At 33.1% G+C, this 24379-nt stretch overlaps 1 long non-coding RNA gene across 1 annotated transcript; it reads left to right on the plus strand.

The window, feature by feature from the left end:
* The first annotated feature begins 21960 nt into the window (after nucleotides 1–21960).
* Nucleotides 21961–23856, plus strand: LOC115886187. Its single transcript, XR_004050855.1, has 3 exons — nucleotides 21961–22037; nucleotides 22655–22802; nucleotides 22865–23856. It is a non-coding gene; the product is annotated as an uncharacterized LOC115886187 (long non-coding RNA).
* Nucleotides 23857–24379: the final 523 nt, after the last annotated feature.

The following is a 24379-nucleotide window of genomic DNA, read 5'->3' on the forward strand; positions in this document are numbered from 1 at the left end:
GATGGGGGATTCTATTGGGGGACCTCATAGTACGAGAGCTAGCAACGTCGGAAAAACAAGTATTTTAAGACAGCTGGGCTGGCTCTTTAATATATCGTTTACTATGCTCTCTGGAACAGCATGCGGCCCGTCTGGCTGCCGGTAAACATTGCGTTTCCGACTGCGCATTGAAAGAAGACCCTATATTTTTATTAGTCCTTTAAATTCTTCGTATTGAATATAAACCGAGCGAGTCTCCATAGCGCAGCGCGTAGAAGTTCCGCCTATCAAGCGAGGAGTCAGAGTTCGAGACCGGGTCGGGGTAAAAACTTTTTTATTTTATTTTCGTTTATATTCTGATATTAAAGTATTAAATAATTCTAGTGATTCAAAAAAAAACAAATATATAATACTTTACTGTCAGGATATAAACGAAAATAAAACAAAAAAGTTTTTGCCCTGACCTAGTCTCGAACTCTGAATCCTCGGTTCGTAGTCGGAAACCTCTACGCGCTGCGCTATGGAGGTTTGTTCCTTTTATATTCAATACTAGAATTTAACGGACTAAATAACAAAAAATATACAATCTTCTTCCGATGCGCAGTAGTGAACGCAACGGGTATCGGCAGCAAGATGGGCCGCATGCTGTTCCAGAGAGCATAGTAAAAGATATATCAAACAGCCAGCTTTCTTAAAATACTTTCTCGAAAACGTTGCTAGCTCTTAGACTATACTCCAAATGAGATCGGACCAAATGACCCCTCTTTATCACTACCACAAACCATTCGAGGTGAACAAAATAGATCGAGGAATGTGGACAGATATAACATTCCTTCAGGACGGACTAACCTGGTATACAGACGGGTCAAAGACTTCTGAAGGAACAGGAGCTCGAGTATTTGGGAAAAGACCAAGGGCAAGCTTATCCTTTTCCTTGGGTAAATACTCAACCGTATTCCAGACAGAAATCTACGCCATGAAGTGCTCATTAGTGATGTATTTGAGTAACGCGATTTTGGAGCGGTATTTTTTTGTAACGTCGTGTCGCGCTCCACAACGAATCATGAACCTGTTACTGAAGAACGACGATCATAATGACGACAAAATTATAAATTATTTATAATTTGCAAATAAAATATTTATAATCGCTCTTGAAGTTAGTTCGAACCGTAGTCCCCGCATAGCGACGTGTTTAGCTCCAGCCGCACGGTGGGGTATTAGCATGAAAAAGGTGATAGAAATTCGAAAAAGCAAATGTGTTTAAGATTTCCCAAAAAAAGATAAATGATAAGTTAAAGCATGTCTGCCATGAATGGCGTTGCTATAGGTGTGTTTAGTTGCATTCAAACGTCAAAGTTGTTACTTTTCACAGATAAGAGGTAAATGGCTAAATTTTATGTTTAAAATTATAAATTTTTGTTGTTCTTGTGCTCTTTTTACGTTTATATTATTGTTTTGATTGAAAATGGCTCAGCAAGCTGCAGGTATATATTCTACAAAAACGTATTATTTATTTTGATATTCTCTATACTAACGATTTTTTTTGCAACTAAAAGTTAGGCGTTCAGAAAATTTGATTAAATTTGTGACATTTTTATTATACTTAGAGATTTAGTTGCGCATTTCGAAGAATTCAGCATATTGTCTATATACGTTTTACTTAGTAAACATTGGGCTTTCATACAGTAAAATAAAATACTGCGACTTTTTGCGACTTTGCTGATAAAATGAGAAAAACATTCTTGGTTTCATCTAATTTGCCAATCAGTGATATACTAATGCGAGGTGTAAACCGCGATGGCATTGTTGTGTACAAAGCGATCGCATTAGTGCTACTAGCAGTATAGCAGAATTTGGCATTAGTAGAGACTTTAATGGTCTGGGCATTGCTCGCGGATCAGTCGTAGCATTAGTAGTATTAGTATAATAATAAAAAATATTTATTTATCTAAATAGAGCGACCAGCGAGCCGCCACCTCAGGGAAGGCAATGGCAAACCACCTTGAGTATATTTGCCTTGTACAGCCTCTCAAATAGTGCCGTTCGGATTCGGCAATAAACTGTAGGTCCCGTGTACTTGTGAAACACTGATGACACACATCACAAGTACATGCGAGAGGTAGCCGACGCTTTATATAGAGTATGGTACTGTAAGAAGATCCGTTTCTGCGGCATCCTGCAAAACGGGATGCTGCAAAAACGGACCGTGTAACGCCGCACTAACTAATGCCAGAAATACTGCATAAGCGAGGACCGCGACACTGTGGAAATCGAAACCTCGATTACAAAATAGCGTTATTTTGTCGCGGTATTTTTCTGGAACGGTCGCTACTGTAACGCGACTCATGTGAAACCGGTATTCCCATCACTAGTGCTCATCAATATATGCTCAGACAGTCAGGCGGCACTTGGGGCGTTAATGATCCTAAAGGTATCGTCGAGACTCGTCTGGGAATGCCTAGATAAACTGGGAGCTCTGGCACAAAGGAACAAAAATAAATTATTCTGGATATCTGGAATAAATTATTCTGGATTCTGGCAACGAAAAAGCCGTTGAGTTAGCTAAGCAAAGATTATCGGCATCCTATCTTGGTCCAGAGCCAGTACTGGGAATACGCAAATGTATGACGCAGTGCAATACAATGCTAAAACTCTGGATCGGAGAAAAGCAGAATGTCCACTGGAGAAACAGACAGGGGCACAGACACAGCAAGGCCTTTATCCAAAGACCTAGCTCCAAAACCGCAAAAGAACTGCTAATGCTTAGCAGGAATAAAGTGTGGATTACAACCGACCTCTTGACATTTCACACGGCTGTCAAGTGTTACCTGAACAAGTTCAACCTGTATCAAGGAAGTCTTTGCTGCAGACTCTGGGATAAAGATCCTGAAATAGCGGAGCACATAATATGTCACTGCGAGGCTCTGGATCGCAAGCGACACTTTTTATTTGGGAAAGCTAGGCTAGAACCGGAGGAACTATGCTCCCATCCTATCAAGGACCTTCAGAAGTTAGTGCAAGGCACAGGGATAGGGAAATGGGTAAAGGTATAGAAAGGGGACAAACACACAGTAGTAATACCAATCATAATATAAATGACCAGACATACTTGCCGTATTTAAAAGAAGCTTATTTCAAATCTGGCAATTTTATTCCCCGATCCTCTTTTTAGAAACATTTCTACGTAAAAGAAATATCTGTTTTCTGTAGAAATATTTTTTTATGTAAAAATATGAGCAACTTAAAATAATCATTGATATGTTGAAGTGTTTTGTTTAAGAATCCATTTCACTAGTCCAAAAAAGTAGCAAAATAATAAGCGTTCGGCATTTAAATTTTATTTAAAACTGGCTAGGTATATTTTTACACAAATGAAGAAGGAAATTATAGATAAAGAATACTATATCCGTATTGTAGCACATTTTTAGACAACTTCTTTATTTTTAAGATTGTGATGGTCAAACATCAACAAAATATTCATCATGTTTGGACTAAATTTTCGCGGAAATAGATCAATAATTTAAAATTCCGTTACAACACGGAAATAGATTGAAGTTTTGTGATTACAGTGATATATAATTTATATGGTTTTGTAACAAATTGCTCGCTATTTTATGGCAAATAAGCTCTGCAAACCTTAATCAAGCCTTAATCAAAGCACGTGTGTTTGGAATTTTGGATGTGGCTTAACACGACAGGATCGGGCTAAGCTTTGGGCAGATTTTTGAAATATAATATATATTTACTTTGGCCACACACCCGCTTTACCCGACCCCTGAGAGCGACCCGAAAGTACAGCGTAATAGAGTCTCTTAAGTTCTATATTTGATATAACGAATTTATTCCACTTTAAAGAATCACACTGTATACCAACATTGCAAAATTTATAAAGAAATATATCGTTCCAAATTTTTATGCACAGCAAAGTCTAAAGTCTAAAGAGTAAGTAAAACACCTCCTAGGCTTGGTCGCGACAATATCTCGAAGCAGGGACTTTACTAATAAAGATATATGCAAAAATTCAGTCATACTAGGTGAAGGGTAGACTCTACACCCTATTTCCGACGCAAAACCGAAAAAAATACTTTAAAAAAAGCCGAAAAAACGGTACGAGGTGGTTAAAAATCGGACGCGGGCTTAAATTTTTCGCCGTCGAAAACCCGCGCCGCGGCCAATGGCTGCGCGGGGGTCCCAGCGACGGCCCGGGGGATGCGGGGGTGCGACGCCCGGTTGCGCACGGGGTGGAGTATCAGCGCCGAGGCGTCGCGCCGCCAGATCGTGAGTAGACAGACTGGCGTCTACAAGTCTGCCAGTGTAAGTGTGCTAGTTGGGGCATGCTGGGCGGTTGTTGGATGGTAAGTCATTATTGCTATTTGGTGGTCAGTCACTGTTAGTGTGTTACCTACCTACCCTCACCGACGTCGCGTTCTCCATTCTCTCTTATCTCTCTCTCTCACTCGCTATGTCCTAACAATTTTTTATTAACCATTAAACAAAATAGAAAAACAAAAATAAGTATAATTCTTTGAGATGTTGATAATGTTACTAAGTTTTGTGTGCGAATTTTTTGTCGGTTTAAACACCCTGGTGCAAACCTGTGCTGATTATATGGTTTATGTGTGGTTGTTTTTGGTAAGTTTGATCAAAATTGTTTTTTGGTGATTTGTATTTTGTGAATGCTTGCCCAAAGATTACATACAGGACAAAGAGGCAATGCTTTTAAATCGTTTTATTTAGTTGTTTTTAGATTTTTAAATGAACCTAAATGAAATTAGTATTACATCTAGATATTTTTTTAAACTTTTTAATAGATTTTAATAGTTTTATTTTTGTTTTTACTTTATATTAACCTAATTGTTAAAAGTTTTTTTTGTTCTTTTAAAATTTCTATTGTTAATTTAAAATAGAATTTTTCCATATTTAATTCCTATTCTTAGTCACTTTGATTTATTTTAATATATTTTCGTAATTTTTTGAAGTTTATAAATAAATAAATCTAGTATAACGTTATTTTTTGTCAACCTTTTGTTAGTAATTATAACAGTTTTTTCCTGTTTTTTTTTCTATTTTGTATTAACCTAATTTTTGGAAGCTTTTAAATTTTTTACTAAATTCATTAAAATTTAATATTTGATTAATATATCTAATGGTTAAACCTGTTTTAGACCTCTTAAAATTTCTATTGTTACTTTAAAATAACTTTTCTTAGTTATTTCCTTTTCCTTGTCACTTTAATTTGTTTTGGTAGTTTTTTAGTAATATCCTTGTAATATTTATACATTTATATTCTCTAAAGATACATTATAAATCGCTCTAGTATTACATTTAGTTATTTTTTTAACCTTTTGTTAGTTATTTTAATTTTCTTCTTATTATTTTATACAGGGTGGGTATTAAATCAAATCAGTGCAAATATTTTTAGGGGTAGCATATTTCGTCCCAAAAAACAGGCCTTTCGCATAAAATAAGTTTATAAAATATGGAATTTTTTGAAAAAAATTTTAGATTTTTTTTTTATTTTCAGTTAAAAAACATAATATCTTGATAATATGGCAACATTAGGTAGTAGATTAAATCAATAAAAAAGAAACTCGGAAAAAGATCCAGTGGTTCTCAAAATTTAAGCAAAAAAAAAAAATATATATATAGTTATAATATATAGCTCTAATATTTGCACATATTTAAGACTCACCCTGTATATTAACCTAATTTTTAGAAGTTTTTAATTCTTCATTCTTTTTTTGTAGTAATTATTTGGTACTATATCAGTAATTCTTAATACTCGTTTTATTAGATAATTATTATTATATTATATTTATTTGAACGTCATAATTTTTTGATCTAAATCAAGGTTTAAAAGTTCATCTATCTAAATCATCAATCTAAAAATATTTTTTATCCTACGTAAAATCGATATTTATATAAACTATTCAGTATTATATTTTTTACAATTTATATTCTACCGCATGATCGAAAAAAAAACAGCTCAGAGTCAAAGGCTGCTGTAGAGTGATAATCGATGATAGTTTTGGCGATGTCAATCTCTAGACGTCGCTTACTGAAAATTGACATGAAACTTATCATTAATTAACACTAATTATAGAAGGATTAAAAAATGATAGAACAATCTATTTCAATCTATTTCCAAAAAAAAATATTTTTCTGGAATTTTAATTATATAAAATAAAAATAATTTTGGCAGTAAGCGCCTTTAAAAAATAAAGAAGAGAACGGGCTCAATAAAAACCTAACGTCTAGGGCTTGACCTGGCCAAAATTAACATCGCTTGTCATTCTCCAGACGTCTTTGACGCCGTTTTTGTTTGATCGTATGGTATATTTTTTATTATTCAAAAATTAAATCTTTATACCTTTAATTATAAAAATATTTTTTTTTATATCAGGTGAAAATACATTTCATACGTTTACGCATTAACATTTATTTTTGTTGTATTTTTATTATTATATACCTACTTTTAGTTTGTTATAAATCCATCTACAACCATAAACCATACAGGTTTATTATTGTATTATTAGAACAACGAGTAATTAAGGTTAAGAGTTAGTAATTTTTGATGATATTGATAGAAAGCATGACGTAAAACAATATGATATCAATGTATAAATAGGCAGATAAGATTAGGTCTTGTTATAATCGATTTAAATGTATCTGTAGGGATGCAATTTCACACAAAACTATTTTAGGCTCATACAATGCGATAGCTACACTAAATAAATGAAATAAATTACAAACAATGTAAATGTTGATATACCGGGTGCATCTCAAAAGTAGCTCATCCCCTATAACTTTTTTATTTTTTCAGATAAAAAAACGAGATGTTAGTATATGACATACAGTAGGATTGATTGACGTATTCAATTGTTTTTGGTCACTTCCTGTTTCACCGGAAATAACTACAACTTTTGATTTTTAAATGGCACCCTCGGTATTTTTTTACTTATTGGGTAGAAAATGATATTCTGAATAGAATGACATATCATATGTCAACTTTTGACATTCTCGCTCTCGCTTAATAAAATATCGTATTTTAAAATTCAATCTAGAGTGCCATGGCTATGTTAAAAACACTAATTCTTAATCAAGGAGCCTTGGAAACATATATTTGAAGGTCTAATGTTTTTAGCGTCTTGTCCTGGCCAGTTAGAAAATGCTGAAATCGTATTTTTCATCATATATCAATTTTTTCAAATGGAAAGAGGGTGGCTCATTAGCATATTTGGAAAACTCATTTTTTTAAGAATAATTTGATACCTCACAAATTTTCGTTACGAACCGCAAGTTATAATTTCAAATAAACAATATGCGAAAATGTCAAAAATTGACATATGACATGTCATTCTATTCTGAATGTTATTTTCTATCGAATAAAGTAAGAAAATACCCAGGATGCCATTTAAAAATAAAAAGTTGTAGTCATTTCCGGTGAAACGGGAAGAGACCGAAAACAATTGAATACGTCAATTAATCCTAATTTATGTCATATACTAACATACCAAATCTCGTTTTTTAACTAAACAAATAAAAAAGTTATAAGTGTGAGCCACTTTTAAGACGCACCCGGTATATTTCATATCAAATAAATTTTTAGTCGCGTGTTAAATCTATAAGCCTGACCGGCACAGCATTGCTCTCTCTTACATATTTTCTTTTAATCAAAATTGATATCAAATATAGTTAATGTCATTTATATTCTATTACATTTTTTTTTAAATAAATTTTCTATATTGTAAATTTATAATGAAAGTTTAGAATTTTTGTAGTTGGTATAATATATAGAAATTAGTTTTAACATAGTTTAATTAATGATAATAAGTTTCTAGATTTAACACAATAAGTCTTAGTAAGTGCTGTATATATTAGAACCCACTAGTATAGCTGTCATTTTACTATAGCATGCTGATTTTCATATATTTCATATATTAAACTTTTTAAAAAGGGATGATTTTTTAGAGATTCTGTATAAATTATTTTTAAAATAGGATAATTTTGTATTTTGTATATACAGGGTAAGTTTCCTACGATGTTCTCTATGAATATCTCAGAAACTACTGGAGATAGAGAGTTGGTTAAATGGGGAAAGAATTGCAGTTTTGTGGGGTCATAAATATGCGCCTTTCAGATTTTTGAAAAATTCATGGCTTACTAGATATTTCGAAAAAAAAAATTTGACTATTTTCAAAATTGTCCCTAATTCCATTATAATCTATTTTAGACAAAAAGTTTTCAGATAAAAGTTGTAGATAATCACATCCCTTCAACATGAGTTTGTATTCTCCGATTTTTTCTAAAGCCTGTCATTTTTGACATGTGACACAAACATATGTTTTTTTAAATGAAAACAATAGTTGATCATGACTTCATAAACAGCGCCATTTTTAAAGCTTTTCAGCGATATAAGCTATAATATGTTTTTTCGAAGGCAATTCTTATCTTTCTTGACTAATTTCACATAGCTGGCGTGGTATTCTTATTCTGTGATGATTTATAACTTATAAAAAGACAGAATATATTATTAAACGATTCTTTACAATTTACATTACACAAAATAAGACTCTAAAAAATAATATCACTACATACACTTTAAGTTATTTTAGAAAATGTTCAAAAAATCCGCCATTGTTTTTAGTACATAAATGCATCTTTTTAAAACTGAATTTCTAGCTATTCTCAAAGAACGACCGGTCGACTTAATTAAACTTCTCCCGTATATATAATAAAATAGCGATAAAAAGTCAACTTACTCTATACAGTTAAATAATTTTCAAAGCGTTTAGTTATTAAAGTATAATAATATTAAAATGGCAAACAAAAATAAACAATTTTTTTCGTGAAGTGATCTGGATAAGTCGATATGGCGATTCTTACTCTGATAGTGATTACAGTCGGATAAAAATAAATGTAATCCTTATATAATAAAATAATAAAAAATAATGTTGCATCCTTACCAACTAGCACCTTGCATCTTTCAATCAAAGCTTCTGCCGTACTTCTCCATCTGTCTTTCTCTCCACCAAGACCTCCAATTATTTCTTCGGCCCTTTGCAACTTCAGGGTGCACAGGTTCACTTCGTCTGTCAATGTCTGGAACTTCTTCTTTTCCTCGTGAAGCCTCGTTTCTAATTTTGCTACTTATATAGAAACGAATATTTAAAAAATGTTATAAAATAACAAATTAATTTATATTTAGAGAGAGTTATAACTTTAAGTTTGCCTAATTTGTTCAGCCTTTGACCAACCTCGAATTGAATGATACTGAATTGATCATTTTTAAAAATGTATATAATAATAGCTTCCGTATATAGGTAGCGTTTAATGCCTTGGGAGAAGCAATGTACAGCTTGCCATGCTAGAGCCGTTTGGTATACAAGGAAGGTAATGTTGCTAGCACTATGCTTTAACCGCCTATTATTACCTTAGGATTGTGAATCCCAAGTACTCATTTAAGGCTGAGTCGACCTAGGTACCCAAACTATTTTTATTTTATTAAAAATAGTCGGCTGATGAAATGCCAGGTGTAGGATTCGAACCCACAATCTTGAGATAGACGAGAGCTGTACCTCTACGAGGGCACCTACTACTTAAAAATATAATCACTGCGGAGAGCGAGGAACCCATTGGTAAAGCATCATTTTATTCCTTTTCTTCACTTTTATTTATTTCTTCTCTGGCCGTTAGACGTATAAAAGAACAGAAAAAATAAAGGGGTTATATAAACAGTAAATCACCCTCGTCCTTGATGCATTTTAATAACTGCCGCTAACTAGCTACGGTACGCGGCGAGGGAATTTAGTTAAAAATAGAGCGAAAAACATCGATTCGCCACCGGTGTGTAAACGGTTTGGCCCTTGGCGGGCTGATATAGACGAAAGCCAGCGATTACCTTTATTAAATCGATCCTGATATAGGATAGAGAGAGGTACGAGGTGGCTACATGTAGACGGGGCTGCGGTATTTGGCCACAAACCAAAAACGAAGACGATAATCTACGGCTAAGTACAGGGTGTGAGTTAATAAACAGAAAAATAATACGGTCGTGGCTATGGTAACAGCTTGCAAGGCCATAAATTAAACGATTTTTGATAAAGTTGAGGTTAGAACATTTGAAGAAGATACTAATTCAACACAATACACCGAAACACGTTACTTTTGTAATCAAGATTTTCCTTGATTTAAGTAAGAGCATCTCTACTACCAAAAATCAACAAAAGAATTAAGTTAGCACGGAGTACTTATAGAAGAAACTCAATCATATTAAAATCTTGAATGCCACTCTACCTAAAGAAGAAAACATTCGAACAATGTGTATTATCAGTCATGCACCTATGCATGCGACACTTAAAACGGACATGATAAGGAAACTTTAGGTCGCACATACATACATGCATACTGCTATTACTCGCTGACGAGTATTTGACACGCATCAGAAGATGGCTACGAAAGGCGTTTTCTTTCATGAGCTTTTCTGTGACTGAAAAGCCCAATACGTGATGTTATTTGCCTACCGTACTCCGGACATTCAAAAATCTCATTGCTTTGGTGACTCTTTACTTTTTGGTTGTCGCTGTTAACTGAGTTTACAATTCTTCTCTATTGAGTTCTATTGTGAACTGCTTCTTCCTACTCATTCTGCATGTTAACCCCTTTTAAGTTTTCGTGGAGAATGTCTTTGTACCTTTTAAGTTGTCCACCCGGCCTCCTCTTACCGTCTACAAGCTCACTGTAAAGCAGAGATTTTGGTATGCGGTTTTCTTGCACTCTGCATACGTGACCAGCCCATCTTAAGCGGGATTTTGTAATCATGACTTCAATACTCTCGCAGTTAGCTTTTTCAAGGCCAATACGTTTGAAACATGATGGAACCACCGGATTCTTAAGAGTTGTCTAAGGTGTCTCTGTTGCAACTTGTTTAATGCGTTCATGTGTTGGCGGTACGGCACCCAGGTTTCGCTCCCATATAACATGGTGGGTGATCGGTACACTGTTTAGTTTTTGTACTCAAGTCATGATTGTAGAAAACCCTGTATTTTAATTTCCAGAATGCTCTTGAATTTCAAAGTCGATATTGGCCTTTTCCGAAATCAAACTGCCGAGGTAATTGAATTCCGCTACATATTCCAATAGTTCTCCGATTTTTATAGCATTTTTATGATCTTCCGGGGGAGTGTACATGATTTAGGTTTTGTCGATGCTTAGCTTAAGTCCCAAAGCCTCGTATGCCCAGGTATATGTGTTCAACATTTCTTGTAATTGTTGTAGCGTGTTTGCAACTAGAGCGCAGTCATCAGCGTATTGAAGTTCTGTGATGAATCTTGTACGTGTTTTTGCCCTGAGTCTTTTTATATTAAACAAACCGCCGTCGTATCTGTACCTAATGCCCAATCCTCTGTCCTGTAGTTTGCTGCCCACTATAATGGAGAGCGGTGCCATGAATATATTGAATAGGAGAGGCGTTAAGACACATCCCTGCCTAACTCCTGTATTTGTTAGGAAGGGATCGCTCAGTGATCCATGATTTGATACTCTTGACTGGTTGTTGTTATGGAGGCTTTTATACACACTGTCAGAATTTTGTTGGGTACTCCGAACTTTTTCATAAATGCTCAAAGTGCATCTCTGTTCACAGAGTCGAAGGCTTTTGTTAGATCGATGAATGCAACATAAAGTTTAGACTGCTGCTCTTTTACTTTTTCCTGTAGTTGACGGATGGAAAATATGGAATCGACGGTGCGGTTGGTGCGAAAACCCGTTGCGAAACCCTGGCTGACTGGAACGAAATATGCTGGGAACATCCAAGAAAGACGACTTTTGATTTTTAAAAGGCACCTACTGTATTTTTTTACTTTATTCAAATCGTATTTTTAATCATATCTGAATTTTTTCAAATGGAATGAGGGTGACTCATAAGCATATTTGGAAAAAGCATTTTTTTACGAATAATTAGATACCACACACTTGGTATTTCGAATCAAATTTTCATTACGAACCGCAAGTTATCATTTCAAATAACCAATATGCGAAAATGTCAAAAGTTGACATATGATATGTCACTCTATTCAGAATGTCAATTTCTATCGTGTAAAGTAAAAAAATACCGTAAGTGCCATTTAAAAATCAAAAGTTGTTGTCATTTCTGGTGAAACAGGAAGTGACCAAAAACAAATATAATTGAATACGTCAATCAATCCTACTTTAAGTCATATACTAACATACCAAATCTCGTTTTATTGTCTGGAAAAATAAAAAAGTTAAAGGGATGAACCACTTTTGAGACGCACCCGGTATATAAATTATACAGGGTGAGTCTTAAATAAGTGCAAATATTTTCAGGGCCGGTAGATCACGATAAAAGAAACATATTTTTTCTTTATCGTTTTTCAAGTAAGTCCGAAAAAAACTATTATGTTTTTTTTACTTATTTGAAAAATTGGATGAAAAAATGAAAAAAAAAAATACGTTTTCTAATTATTTTATCAACAAATGAAGGAGAATATCCATTGCTCTCAGCTACATTCCTAACGTAATTAAAAAAAAAGAAAAACTTGGAAAAAGTGAGTGATATTATAAATAATCCTCTATAAAAAACAAATCGAGGGGATTTATTTCTGTTAAATGGTTTCCTTATGCGTTCGATAACGGAAGAAAAAATAGACGAGACTGTCCCTTCAACCACTGTTTAATATAAATCGGATCGCAGCAGGCAGGCCCTTGCATGTACATAGAAACCGTATAATGACCTAAGGACGTACAAACAACGCGTCCAACGCTTATCGGACTAAACCGTTCCCGATTTAGATTGGGAGAAGAAAAAAGGGAAAAGAAATGGAAATTTGGGATAATGTGGGGGCAATTTCAGGAGTAAATTGTAGGGTTTGTACGGATAATTTTGTGGAAGGAATCATATACATTTATTAATGATAGATTAACCACGTATATTGATTTGTTCACAACCAATTTACACAAATCATCATCACCATCATTATCATTTTCAGCTTATTCAACCATTTCCAATAATGGTGTAGCATCCCTCGCATATTTAGATACTCTTTTTGTAGTTGGGCCCATTGTTGTCTATTGTTGGTTATGCGAACCCAAGTTATCACTGCTAATTTCCTAATATCATGGTCCCATCTCAGGTTCGGTCTTCTTCTAGGTCTCCTAATTCCTTATGGGTACAATGCTGTAATTTTTGTGGTCCATCTGTTGTCCGTTCTTCTCGCCAGGTGTCCTGCCCATTGCAACTTAAAGGATTTGACTCTGTGGAAGACAACTATTACCTGGGTCTTTTGTTGTATCCCACTCTATTCTTTTACAGTCTCTCTTGGTTATTCCCAGCATATTTCGTTCCATTTACTGTCCTCCATTCACGCAGTTGTGCAGCTCTGAACTATTCAAGAACGCGATACTCTCACTCCATTCAATTGAGTCATAAAGTTCAGAACTGTTCCGTGCCATATGGAGGCCCCAGGCTATCGCGCACAGCTCCTTTCAGAGCCGTTCTCGAGTAGTCCAGGGCGTAAAGCTCTGGAACATGAAATTTGCGAATGAAGGACAGCAATTGAGTGTTGTGCGACCTGCTGTCCAGACTGGTAGTACACATTGGTCGAATGGTTTCTTCTTTAGATAAAGTGGCATTCTAGATTTGGATATGATTGAATTTCTTCCATAAGTACTCCATGCCAACTTAATTCTTCTGTTGATTTCTGGTAGTAGAGATCTCGAGCTGTGTATTAGTTGTCCCAAATATGTATATTCTTCTACTATTTTTAGTGTTGCGTTATTTATTAGAATATCTTTTCTATTCACTAGTTTGTTGTATATGTTACAGTAAAAGTTGGAAATCAGTGATTGTTAACAATTACTAGTAAAAGCTCACCATTCACTGACTTGCTAAGACTACGTCAGTAAAAGTTCAAGAGCTATTTTTGAAACCAACTTTTACTAGTGAATGCTAGCATTCCCTGGACGCTAACAGTGAGTTTGAAAGATTCAGTTAGCGCGGTTGTCACATGTTGTATAATATAAGGATAAGTTGAATAATAGGCAATATAAGGATAACATTAAATCGGGCTCAACGTTGGCAACGTTGACAGCCATCTGGCGTAAATTCGCTTTGATTTTTGTGGTTATGTATAATTGTTTCGTTATCGTTGTAAAAAGTGCTGTACGGCATTTTCCATTTAGAAGAAATTTTCTGTGAAAAATTAAGATAAACTAGGCACTCGCAAGAATTTATAGTGCTTGTTTTTTATTTTTGCAATATAATGCAAGCAAGAAAAAAGATACTAAGGAATCTAGTGACTATGAATTTATTAAACGTTTTGATATGCTTGAAGTGGCGGGTTTGAAAAAAAAACGAATAACTCCCGTTGAAGAAAATTCGGGCATACTTATTTTGTCCACGATAAAGAACTTTATTAAAAAAAACTTGTAAACAATAAGTACTCTTATGTTTATAAATGTTTTCTTAAATTGTTTTGAACGCTTTATGCATTATTTTAGTTTATGCTAAGTTCATTTTGGGACCCACTTTATTGCTGGCTGTATTTAGTTCGTTAATTTGTGCTTCTTCAGGGCTATTGGAATTAGGACTATGTCATCAGCTAATCTTAGATGGTTGAGATATTCTCCATCTATTTTTAATCCTTTGTTGGTCCAGTCCAGGCAATATTATTACCCTTAAGATTGTTACTAGTCCAACAAATATTCGCATTAAGCATTTTTTTATATCATTTTTCCACAGACTGCCTAATCTAGACTTGTAAACACCGACCCCAGACTTTGCTTGCCCCATAGGGTATAACAATATTATCTATACTAATATGTAAAATCCTAGTGACTGGCTCACTGATTATTCACGATCCTGCTCAAACCACTCAACGTAAGAAGCTCAATTTTGGCATACAGGTTGATTCTAGGGTGTAGAGGTTCGATAAGAAGGGATTTTTCGGAATTCCAGTTCCAAGGGGGTGAAACCCCTCAAATATTACAATATTTTCAAAAACGGTCAAGTTTCCGAAAAAATGCTTAAACACGTATATTTTATTTTGTTTTTTATATATTTTAAGATTTTTTAAAAATGTATAGAGGGTGTTTCGAAAAATCTGGTCATTGATTAATCACGATCAACGAAACGGATTGACTTTAGGGTGTAGAGGTTCGATAAGAAGGGATTTTTCGAAACTCGAATTCTAAGGGGGTGAAACCACCCCTCAAATATTAGACTATTTTTTATTTAAAAACCGGTGAGTTTTTCGGAAAAAAACTCTTATACACGCATATTTTATTTTGTTGGTTTACATATTTTAAGATTTTTTAAAAATGTATACAGGGTGTTTCATAAAATATGACCATTGAGTAATCACTCATTTAAAGCTGATTTTTGGAAACGGATTGATTGTGGGGTGTAGAGGTTCGATAAGGAGGCGATTCTCGAATCTCAAATTCCAAGAGGGTGAAAAGGCGCCTCAAATATTACAATATTTGTTATTTAAAAAACGGTTAATCTTTCGGGAAAACGCTTGGACATGCATAATTTATTTTGTTTTTTTATATATTTTGACATTTTTTAAAAAATCATACAGGGTGTTCCAAAAAGTTGGGTAATTGATTAACCACGATTCTGCTTAACGTAAAAAGCTTATTGTTGGCAAACGGATTTTTCGAAAGTCAAATTCCAACGAGATGAAACTACCCCTCAAATATTACCAAGTTATATAATAATATCGCCATATTGTTTTTTCTCATGCTGACATAAATGTGAGAAAATTTTATCCAGTTTGTATGTTAATGGAAATTCTTGCTTTGCTTTATCATCACCATTACAAATGCTAGCTCAAATATATATTTCTAGTAAGTTATAAGTTGACTAATTATCTAGTACGCGTATATTACAACATAAAAAGGAGATATTCCCTTTTTTCTGTACCCTTACCCTTGTTTCTCTACAGATAAGGCCGGAACGCGGTCCCCTTTAATATCGTGACGTATACGTCATAAATTTACGGGCGGGGGACATATATCGAATCGCAGATTTTGACACGCGTCACGGGCAGACATCGGCGGGGGTGCGGAGGGGTGCGGGGACGACGGGAATCGTACTAGAAAACATTTGGGGTCGCCTAGATCACCCTCTTTTTATTGCGAGCATGTATGAGTGTGTGTACTGGGCATTAGAATCAGTAGCGTACCTAATGTATTTTTGTAAATGATTTTTTTCTATCTGGTCTTTATAAGAACGAGAAGTTTAGGATTTTAGTCAAAGAATTTTATGAGAATTTCATATGTACAGGATGGGTCAAATTCGACGCATTTAAATGGAAACACCCTTTTCTATAGGAGATAGACGAAAACTAATATCGGTATCTCGAGCTCAATTTTCATCAAAAACATGATGGTGAAAACCGCACATCAATATCTGTTACCGTTTCGGAGTTACAGGGTGTTTTTCAAACATGTGCATTTTTAACAAATCGCTGTAACTTTTTTGCTATGGAAAATTTTGTATTTCTATGAAAACAGGTTTGGTAAGTATATTTTTTTTAAATTAATAAATTATTAATTTAAAAAAGAGTTATCAACAGAAAATTTGAATTTTTATTTGGGACACCTTCTATATCTTTAATTATCTGAAAAGAATTTAAAATTACCTTTCCAAAAATATAGCACACTTGATATTTTGTTATAATCCCCGTCGAAATATAGATTATTAAAAAGTTCGCCACTTTTAACTAGTAGGCTTTGGACCCCTTATTGATGATATGTCTTTAATGGAACTCAAAAACATATTTTTCCAGCAAGACAACGCCTCAGAACGCTGAAGTTATCAGCAAAATTTTGCAGCCAATTTCAAGAATAATTGAATAGCTAACCAAGATCCCAGTTGTTGGCCGTCGAGGCCGCCTGACTTAGTGCCCCTGGATCTAATCCTATGGATATATTTGCGGAAGAATAAAGGTTCCTTATTCTTCCGTATAATCTAGACAAGAATTAGAAATACTTAGCAGTTATGAGAGGGTATCTTTCACCCCCACTGAGTTAATGAATTCCGCGAGAAATGTTCAAAAACGGCCCCGTCTGTCCATAACAGCAGACGGTCGATATGTCACACACCTGTAGCAAAATCTCATGTCTTGGTTTGCTATTTATTTTTATTGTTATTAGATATAGTTTAAATGTGTTGATGTTGGTTAAATATATTTTAAATTGTTATAAAATTCTGCATCTCTCATAGAAAATATTATTTTCATTTTAATTGATGCTCACAGCTAGAATTTTTTTGCATTACAGCCGGTGCCGTTCAAAGCCTACTTATTTAAAGCGGGTGAATTTTTAGATACTCTATATCTCGAAGAGGAATCGAACAAAATATCAAGTGTGTTATATTTTTGGAAAGGTAATTTTAAATTATTTTCAATAAATTAAAAATATACAGGGTCGAGATAAGAAATCAAATATTCTGTTGATAATTCTGAAATTATTAATTTTAAAAAAATTAAATTAAATTCCAGGTAAAAAGGTGCTTTGGAAATGTTTTCATAAAAATACAAAATTTTCCATAGCAAAAAAGTTACAGCGATTTGTTAAAAATGCATATTTTTGAAAAACACCCCGTAACTCCGAAACGGTAACAGATACCGATATGCTGTTTTCACCATCATGTTTTTGATAAAAATTAAGCTCCAGACACCGATATTAGTTTTTGTCTATTTCCTATAGAAAAGGGTATTTCCATTTAAAAGCGTCGAATTTGACCCACCCTGTACAGGGTGGCTCGAATTCGACGCTCATCATTGGGATTTCGGAAACCGGAAGAGATACAGGATCGGTTAAATAGAGGCAAAGTTGCGCAATTTGATGCTCAATAAAATGCCGTATTGCATTTTGAAAAATTCCGAATACTTCCGAATATATTCGAAAAAAAACGGAATTTTCAATTTTGTTTTCTACTGTTTCCTGGGCTTTATTTGTTAAGATATCTTAAAATGGAAAACACATTTTCATGGCCACTTTTTCTGCTCTATAACTCTGTGTGATTAAATATTGACTCTGACGTTTCGGCTTCTGGCGACCATCATCAATTTAATTTTTTTAAATACGGACCTGATCTTTTTTTCAATTTAATTAAATCCTTTCATCACTCTTAAAACACTATATATAGTCACTTTGATATTTGCCGACATTTCGTACAGAAAATTCCATCACCAGAATATTTTATGCAAAAAAAAATTTTAAACTTAACTTTAAAAAAAAAGGTTGTGTGCTAGGAATTAAATATTTCATAGATATTTTTATCTGTGATTTTTATCGATAGGTTTGTAGTTTCTGGATAACGGTCTAGGTGAAGCATGTAGTTAATTTGCTAGTTCAGAATTAGAATTATTAGAGTTAGTAACTCGCATTTTCATTGGAGGACACTCATATCTTTTTTAAATAATCAACGAGAATATTCGTATTATCTAATAAAATTACTGTAAATCACTATAAATATTGAATAATGATCAAAACAACAGAAACAAATCACAGCCTACATAGTAGTAGTAGTATGTTGGTTTAATGACCACAACTGCCAGGGCTATCCGGCCAGATGAATTAACTATTTACCAAACTAGGCACGTTGATAGATGTATCCTCAGATAGATGGAGTCCTCAGACGGACAGACGGACAGATAGATAGACGGAAGTAAGAAGTAGTTTTACTTCAAGTGTGCGCACATAGTGCACATACAATTTTTTTCTTAATAAATATTTAAATTTGGACACTTTTCTTAGTTTTTAAATTTGATTTCTTACTAAGTGTTACAAAACAAAGAAATATAATATTAAATAACAATAATAAATATCTGTACTTACTAAAATGGCCTATTATGCCCTTTTTGAGTCGCATCTTCGTTATGCCCTTCCATTCTGGGGTACTTGCTGCGCGACAAAATTTGATAGTCTTTTCAAACTTCAAAAGAGAGCAGTTCGATATTTATTGGGATTGAACAGTGGAACTCACTGCCAGAATTTATTTAAAAATTTCAAAATACTGGCTCTTCCTTCCTTATTCATTTTTGAATCCGTTTGCTTAATCCGCAAGCACATATATCTGCTATTCCGGAAAGGCCATCTCACAACTCTCCACTTAGGAATGCGGAGCACGATCTTTATTTGCCAACCCCGACCTCAGAACTAGATAAAGGCTCAATACTGTACAATGACCTATATGCGGTAAATGACTTTTTTGTTGATGTTTAATCATAAACAATTTTGAATTTTAAAATTTTGATTATCTCACACACTGGTTAAAGGTCTAGTATTTAATATTTAATATTTTATAACTCTTATATGATTATATCCATTTACAATTTTCCTTCTGTAAAATTTTATTGATACGCCTGTGTTCTGCAATGTTCATGTATGTATGTCTTATTTGTAATTTTATTGACGTAAATTTTTTTGAATTGATTTGTATTGTATGATATTTTTTATTATTTGTATATATTTTTTTGTGCTTTTGTTTGTTTTGTAAATGCTTTGTCGATGAAGCTATTTTGGCTTTTTGTACAATAAAGCGTTGTTTGTTTAAAAACTACTCCGCCACTGATTTGACAATGGCTCACGACAACTTCACACGCCGTGCCATTTCGCCATATCAGCCTGTCTCGCAATTGAATTAGAATGAATCGTCTAGGCCGGCTACGACCTCTAGCGTTCGCTTTTTACCACGCCACCCCTTATTTGCCACCCCCTTTCTACAGTAACACCGACTCTCGAGGGAGACGCGTACAGGGCGAGCCAGAAAATTTACTATATAACAAGACGTAGAAATAGAGTTTTATACAGATTGTAGATGAATATGTACGAGAAAATTACTTTGTGCGAAATGATTACTTTTTAAAAAAATAGGGAATATTTTTCGTCCCTTCTCTTTTTAAGAAATGCTGTTAGCTTTTTTTTACATTTTAAACTACAATTTATAAATTAAAAATAATAAAAAGTTCCTAGATTCGTCCTTACCTGTATAAAACTACTGAGTGAAAAAATAAACATTTCTGTGCTTTTTTACGAAAAAATTATATATCTCTTGTTAAAAATTACTACGAACAACCGTTCTCAAGATTTTTTTTTATTATTTAGTTTTAATGGAAATAGTCAATACATGTCATTATTGACAAAAAATGAACATGTTGATTAGAATTTTTCTTCGAATAATAAAACAGTTTCTTTTGAATTTTTGGCACAAAAACACTTCAAATTTATGATTTCAGTCTAATAACTATTAATTTAGTGTCAACATGTTAAATTTATGTCAATGATGACAGGTATTGATAATTTCAATTCAAAATATCTCGAGAACCATTCTCGTGGCGATTTTTACCAAGAGACCTTTTTTACGTCAAAAACTGCGATACAAAAACGTAATGACGTAAAAAACGTATGACGTAAAAAACGTCATAAATGTATATTTTTTACTCAGCATTTTTGTACAGGTACGGACGAAAAGTTGTTACTCTTCAAACCAGTTAAAATATGTAGGTGGCGCCCTCTACAAGCAGCAGTCATATTGGCATCAAAATCAAATTTCTCATGACAAAAAATTCCCAGACACCAATTTTCATCCAAATATTGACGTTACTTCAGAAATTATTTGGAAAAAATCTAGATAAAAATGAAACATCTACACTCTGTATCTCCAAAACGAAGCATTTTAGGGCATACATTTATTCAACCTTTTTTACTTATTTTTATCTGCACAATATGCGGCTGAACCTTTCGGACCATACAGTTCGGACCACCCTGTATATATTTTTACACTAGACACTAGACTTGACAGTGAATTGATTTTTCCTTAATCTATTCAATTTAAAAGTATATCTTTAACAGGGTATTTTTACTGCAACTTTTTGTATACTACCTAGTTGTAAAAAATACGAAATTAGCAGGTATGGATTATCGTAACCATTGTGTGCTAAATATCTCTAAGAGATGGGGTCTTTATCGACCACCAAACGATCGACGCTGTCGTAACCAGCAACGTCGCGACGCCTTGCATGGCGCCGTCACGTGTCCCGAACAGCTGATAATTCTCCGATGCCACAGATAAGGCCTATAGCCACGTCACGATATCGTATAGGGCCGAAGAAAACTTTGAATTGAAGGTTTTTAGTGTACGCGTTTAGTATATAAAATTCAGGAAAAATCTATATCCTTTGTCTATGTTTATTTCTGGATTCTCCAGTTTTAAAATTGGATTTTTCATCGGAAAATCCAAATGAATCCTGGAAAACTATATTCTGAAATCCATTCATAGGGTTTTCACGGTAAATATTAGTCATGAATATGTCTATTTGAAATAGATGATTTTACCAATAACCAAAATGCCTAAAAATATACATAATATTATTTTACCATTAATAACAATATCACACTTACTTTTGTATTTTTTGTAACTCTGGAATATATTAGATTTACCAAAACTTTCGAAAGTCTGGAAGAAAAAAAGGATTATATTAAGTCTGTTGTCAACTTAAACTATGTTGTTGGTAATTTTATACTTTACATTCAGACATTTCTTACTACAAATTAGTTTTAATTATTTGACAATAATGCTATTTTTTATACTTGTTAATTAGTATCAATTAGATATATACCCTTTTATAATCACACAACTAATCATAAAATACGAACAACAGAAACTATCATCCCTTAAAATTCCAAGAACAGCAAACAATCAATTTTTATTTTCCATGAACAAATTTTAATTAATGGAAAAAACAGCTCATGGAAACTCACTTTTTTAATAATCAATTAATTGAATAACACAAAAAAAATACTATTTATATAGCTTTTAATAAGTTATTGTCAAAATATGAACATTTTAAACTGGATTCTTTTGGATATGCTCTAAAAATTGTTGGAACATCAAGTCATTTAAAAAAATTGAATATCTACTTATAAAATTACGTTACTCTGGTAACTGAATAATTGACCTTGTCAAAAAATATGTTTTAGAGAAAAAGTAATTAATTTTTAGTGATAGTGAAATGTTTAAATTAGTAAGTAGAAGCTTTATAATTAGTCAACTAATAATTTAGTTAATGTAGTTTAGATAGAAATAGTAAAAATTAAAAATAAACTATTTTATGAATCCATTGTTCCAGAATCACACCACACGCAGTGTGTAAGTATATTATTTTATTAAATGTCGCATATTTTAACCAATTTAAGTCAAATTTTCACGAAATAGTTAAATGTGTCTTTAAAAATTATCAGAAAATGTTAATCAGAGACGATTTTTAATGGAAACATCACAGTTTGACATATAGTTTTTACTAGACTCAAAACTGAAAATTTGTATTGTGTCCTTTGTAGTCACGAAAGTTGTCAGTACAAATTCGTATACAAATAAAACACAAAAATAAAGGATAACCGTTCCTTTAATAAAGAATAAAGTCCCCACAGACGATCGGTCCTTTAGTGCAGGCTAGTTTGCGCAGTTTAACGTGTACTACTTTTGACGCATACACACGCAGTTTTAAAGCACAGTTTTGTCTACAGTGAACTGAGTGACACATCCACTTCATAATTTAAAAATAAAGCAAATATTTAGTTTGTAAATGATAATCTACCAAAAAAAAATCTTCAGGGTAAAGATTTTGTTTTCTTGTTTCAGGTGAATTTGTAGAAAACTGAATATAGTTGTCAATGTCACAGAAGAATGTACCACTAAAAGAAGTAGTTCCCAACCTCACAGTTAGGACACAGACAATTACCATTTAATTGTAACAATTACCAGAGAAGATGTATATCATAGTGAAGAGGTAAAGGTACCGAAAGAAGTAAAAGATATTCTGCTATTATTTCGACTTTGTCTATCTCCTAGTGTTCACTGTAGGCCTGTTATGGTAATTGTGAAGTCATAAGGCACGCGGTGAATGCCAAGAGCAGACGATATCCAGCAGAGATTTCAAAACATACAGGGTCTTAATAATTTATATAGACATCTATATGTCTTTGCAAAAATATGTTAAGGACAGTAAATAAATTGGCATAGAATACACAAGTTTCTGTAAAATATTTAACAAATTCATTTTGTGCTATTGGAAAATATATGTTGATGAATTTCAATGTCATAAATGAGAGATAACATTTAACTAAAACATTTGTATTCTATAGATTTCAGATAATCTTTATTCAAAAAATTGAAGCATATTTAAAAAGTAACCTTAATATCTTAGTATATTAATTACAATATGATAAAAACCACAGTTCACACTAAGATTTTTGCTACATTTAGTTGTTCAAACGTATTTCTATCTCATGTGTGAGCTAAAATATACACTTTTTGGTGGCATATACAGTTATAAAAAGTGAGTCTTAAATGAAAGTGCAAATATTTTCAGGGTTGGTAGATCTCGATAAAAGAAACATATTTTCTCTCTACCGTTTGTCAAATAAATCTAAAATAACGGAGATATTTTACTTTGACAATTTCCAAAAAAAATGATTTTTTTGCTAAAATTTTGAGAACCACTGGATCTTTTCTGGATTTTATGGTTTTCTTTATGGTAAATTCAATCTACTATATTTAACTTAACAAATATTGAGTAAAACTAATAAAATTTCCAAAAATTTTTTTCAAAAAATTTCAAATTCTTAAAATTGTTTTTTTCGCGAAAAAAACTTCATAATCCTGTTTCTGGGGTCGAAATATACTACCCCCAAAAATATTTGCACTTATTTAAGACTCACCCTGTTTAAAAAATTGTAGGTACTATAGATATAAAAATCGCGTAAATTTTGAATTTAGGACTACTTTTAGAATTCATATTAAACCCAAGAAATAATTTAACAAATGTGTTTATTCTATTTCAATAAAACAATCTATGTCTGTATCTACGAGTATCTATTATGTATCGTTGACTTATGTTACTACTATGTACTATAAGCTTAAGAAATAAAATGTGTGATATATTAAATTAGATTCTAAATAAACAATATCTATAGCAAATATATTATTGGACATTATTACAGTTGAGGGTTGGAACCTTTGGTGTTACACAGCAAAATAAAAACACTAAATCACCACAATACAGCAAAACATTTTTACTTTTACACTGGACGCGCGTTTCGCTAACCATATTAGCATCATCAGCAGATGATTATAAATTGGTTTATATATAAAAAGTTTATAATCATCTGCTGATGATGCTAACATGGTTCGCGAAACGCGCGTCCAGTGTAAAAGTAAAAGTGTTTTGGTGTATTGTAGTGTGGTGATTTAGTGTTTTTATTTTGCTATTATTGGACGCTGGAACTAACTCGGAAACTGTTTTTAATGATATTGTGATATTTTTAGATATATGTAAATAACAAATACAATAGGTTAACATATACT

This window comes from Sitophilus oryzae, unplaced genomic scaffold, assembly GCF_002938485.1.
Source record: "Sitophilus oryzae breed Bouriz unplaced genomic scaffold, Soryzae_2.0 scaffold_471_pilon_pilon, whole genome shotgun sequence".
In the NCBI taxonomy this organism is placed as follows: domain Eukaryota; kingdom Metazoa; phylum Arthropoda; class Insecta; order Coleoptera; family Curculionidae; genus Sitophilus; species Sitophilus oryzae.